We start from the raw sequence: 4,381 nt of genomic DNA, 5'->3' as shown, positions 1-4,381 counted from the left end.
CCGCGCAAAGTTTGCCCCGGTCTCCCCTGTTTTAGGTTTGGGGGGGGGTTCCCCTCTTCTCTTCCCCCGTGCACAAGCCGGAGCTGGATGCGGTCTGTTCCCCGCGCTGGGGGTGTGGGCTTCGCTTCTGCCTCTCACCTCTCCCTCCCTTCGCATCTCCCTCCTTCCCAAACCCCCTGCATTTCCCAAGGCAGCCCAGCCACAAGCAGGCTGGGCTAGGAAAGGTCAGAGGCTGCTGCCTCAGTGCTGAAAGCCCTGGGTGCAAACACTCCCCAGGCATCTCTTCCTAGCAGGGCTGGCAGCCCTGGCACTCTGGATTCACTTCCCATGCCCACATCCACCACCCCAACCTGCCAGGTCAGCCAACAGGCCATAGGTGCAGGCACATCACCTCCCACCTCTTATTTCCCCTCTCTCTTTTTTCCCCCCTGACCTGGTACAGATTTCATCTCAGACTTTCCAAGACCTTTAATTATTCTATTAATGTACACCCATAAATCTTCCAGAGCAGCATTTCATTAGGCAAACATCAATATACGGTCCAGAGATGTAAACAGAGGCACCAAGGGCTAGAGAGGGAGCAAATTACATGCTGAAGGCATAGCAAAAGCTAAACCAGAATTGTTCAGTCTTGTTTTCCAGGGCTTTTCTAGGGAAATTATTCCATGATTTATTTTTTTTTAATTTAAAAAAAAAAAGTTCCATGGGAACAACTCGTGTCAGTAGATCACCAGGTTAGTGGAGCAAACCCCAGCTTTACACCACCATAACAAGTCTCTCCTGAGAGCCCTTCCCAGCTTGCAGTTACATTAGTGAGGGAAAACAACATATAAAGTTCACAAGCATTTTAACTACTAGTGGTTTACAGTCATCTCATTTACATATTTAAACAAATGAAAAGCAGGTGTTTGGGTTTTTTTCCTCTACAAATCGGGAATCACAAATGGCACCCTGACTGGAGGACACAAAATATGGATCCATCCAACCTAGGGCAGAAAAAGATCAAGGGAAACAGACCTCCTGGCTCACAGTTGGGTGATCACACATACATGTAGTGTACAGGTAGTGGGATTTATCCCTTGTTTTATCCCGCACAAGGTGCATGGAAGAGGATAGCAGGGATATGCCAGCAGATGGATGTGAAAGAACTTAAAGGGAAGTAGGAAATTCAAAGCAGGTCTTAAATACGGGTGCGGAGGAGGCAGAGACAAGGAGAGGGTGAGGCAAAAGGTGTAGTGAGGCCCTCCTAGGCAAGGTGGAAGGATGGGAAAAGAGAGGTGAGGAGTCAACTCTTTAGGGCTTCCTCAACTGGAAAATATGTCCTTGTGAAGGACTATCTCTCATACTGTTTTCCAGTGAGGAAATCAAAAATCACATCCCAGCAATTGCATATCTTCTGGTTGAATTTTGAAGGTGAGGGTGAAGGGCGTTAAAATCTCTTAACACCTTTATTTCTGACAAAAGAAGAAAAAAATCCCTAAGAATAAAGGATTAGTTTAAAGCTGAGTCCAGGAAAGATTCTTCAAAATTCTTCTTTACACAGTAAAAGCCAAATACCACTCCTGAAAAATTGGTGCAAGTGGAAGGACAGTTTTATTCCATAATGCCAGTGTTGGATGCAGAGCCATCTGGAAATCCTATAGAGATTCCAAAGGCAGCACCTGTCTGCGGAACACAGTGTAGTTTTGAAGTCCTCAAGCCAGTGTGACTTAACAGGGTTCCAACCCAGAATGCTTCTCCCAAAGTTCAGTGCATGAAAATATTTGGTTTGTTTCTGTTTTCAAATCAAACAAGACCTTGATTTATCCTCTAGAGAAACGAATGTGACTTTGGAATATGCAGTCTCATCTTTAGCCCCCGTTCCAATGGCTACGACAGCAAGGGCAGCTGCTCCCATCTGCTCTGTGGCACTGGGTGGAGCAGAACAAGCCAGTGCCCCCAAAATGGGTTGGCAGATTTAACACCTCTACCACACCTGTGAGGGTCTCTGGGGAAGGCAGCCCCCTCCCCACACATGCACCTCACACAGCGCTGTACCCAACCAAAATACTTCCACACGAGCGGCAATGGCCATTTTGAGGAGAGAGGGCCTGCAGAGAGAGCTGGGAGCAGCTGTTCTGTACAGCATGGTGCCTTCTGCAGTATGTGATTTTCAGCTGGAAATCCGTACGGTTCTTTTAGCTCAGGAAAATGGGAGATCAGCCCTTCACCTTCAGTCCCACAGGAGAAAGCACTACTGGTGGCAAGAGAGGCTCTGCCCTGGAGCAGAAGGGAATGGGAAGGCAGATGTAAGGGAGAGCTCTGAGTGTCTGAATGGTAAGTCATAGACATTTTTGAAGTGATTATTAATTTGGTATTCCCATCTTGAGAAGTGGATTTAACCTTCTGGCCAGTGAATTATCTACATAATCCCCACCACTGCAATACCTGAATACCTTAAGAGCTTTAAACTGGGCATCCAGGTGATCAAGTTCCCAAAGTCTACATGTAAGTCTGGCAGCTTCACACTCGCTCAGGTTCTCCTGCTGGTGGAAACTCAAATGTAACACGGTCTCACATATCAGTTCTACCTTTCAGAATGAGGGTGATTTGTCAGGATTAGCCTCAGGGGTATTTCTAATACCTTCCCTTTACTTGCAGTGATTAAACAGGATTGAAAACATCTTCCAGACCCTTCTAACTCCTGTATCTTTTCCTGAGGATTTATATGGAAGGAGAGATGCTGTAATGCAGCAAGTAGCTAATAGATCTCACAAGGACAACATGAAGTCATTTTATTAATACAAGTTTAGCCTTCCCCAGCTTGCAGTAGTAGCTCTGTTACCATGTGGCTCTTGCTAAATTAACACTCAACCAGAACCACCCCACCAAAATTTATGAAGAATAATGGAAAATAATTCTATGGTTTACTGACCAAAAGTAAGGAGAGAAGACTTCCACACTTAATGTAATCATCTCTGTTTCTGTGAAACAGAGGAAATGAAGGTGCCCTAAACATGACAAACAGAAAACGATATGTACAAAAATAGGGGAAGAGAACTGCATAATAAAGCCATCTTTTGTGACTGTCCAAGGGAGACTGAAAAGGCTGAAAATGAATTGCAGCAAAGATGACTTTGAAAAGAAATCGTCAGCTTGGTTAGCTCCCAAATTCACATCCTCATCCACAATCTTTAGACTAAAAGCAAAATGCAGATGCCCAGGAGTTCTGAGGCATAGGACAAGACCTTTATGTTTTCCTTCTGGGTTTGTTACTTATTCACTGTATGATTGTGGCTTAAAGTTTTCATTACAGGAGGAGTTACATTCATAAGAAATATATAATTATGCATATGAAATATCAATAAGTTATTGGCAAATATATTAAAGGGCATAAGCTTCAGACCTTGTACTCTATAAAAATGGTTTGATTTTCAAAGGTGCTGGGCAGCTAAAGACCTCCTGGCAGTAAAACATGGAAAAGTGAAAGACAACTTATCTCAGAAAAAATACCCAACAGCTTCTTAAAGTGCTCATACTTAAACTTTACTTTCCATATTCCTTTTCTTTCTTTTGATTATAAACTTTTATTTCACCTTCTATGAATAGTCCATATTAATCTCTAAAACAAATCTTATAATGACTCAGGTAGAAGGAGGTGTGATTCCAAAGGTATTCTGTGGTTTTGTCCTTGAACAGAATCTAAGATCCATTGGGAGTAATAGAATGGTTGAAATATTGAGGTGTTAAGATGTCAAGGAAATTTATAAGTTACTAGTGTGGAAAATTAAAAAGCTTATTTTAATTATTTTAATCTATTCTGAGATTATTGTTAATATCAAAACAGTTGTTACCAAGAGTTAAATTAAGAGATTGAGTAAGCTTACAGGGAACCTCAAATAGTCACTGAAATATTGTTCTACAAATATAATGGAATACATAGAACATGCTACAAGAAAATATTCCTGCATTTAGTGGCCAGTGTTTTAACAGTGTGAAGACATTTTCTTCCTTCTTTAGGTGTCAAGGGGCCCTTACTGAATACCAGGAAAGGAATAAATGAAAACATTAAAATAAAGAAATTGCAAATATTTTAGAGCTGGGATTATGGGGCACCCCGAGGTGATTTGTCTTTTTCACCTTTACTTCAGTGATCTAGCTACTGCTCTTTTTTCCCATGTAAGTATTAGGGTTCAAAGACACATGATATATATGTCTCCTCTTTAGACTCATGCAACTCCTCATAATATGAAACAACAGTGTAGTCCTTAGGTCAGCTCTGTCAAAAAGCTGAATTTCTTCATGAACTATATGTACAGTTAGGAAAAAAAAGAAAAGATTTCTTATGGACTTGATTTGCCTCCTATACAGTCAGAACTCTGAAGTGCCCCATTACAGGTTT

The sequence above is a fragment of the Manacus vitellinus genome, unplaced genomic scaffold (genome assembly GCF_001715985.3).
Source record: "Manacus vitellinus isolate BGI_N305 unplaced genomic scaffold, ASM171598v3 scaffold_45_pilon, whole genome shotgun sequence".
Classification (NCBI taxonomy): Eukaryota; Metazoa; Chordata; class Aves; order Passeriformes; family Pipridae; genus Manacus; species Manacus vitellinus.
The sequence above is the reverse complement of the archived record's forward strand: the minus strand, read 5'-3'. Positions refer to the sequence as shown.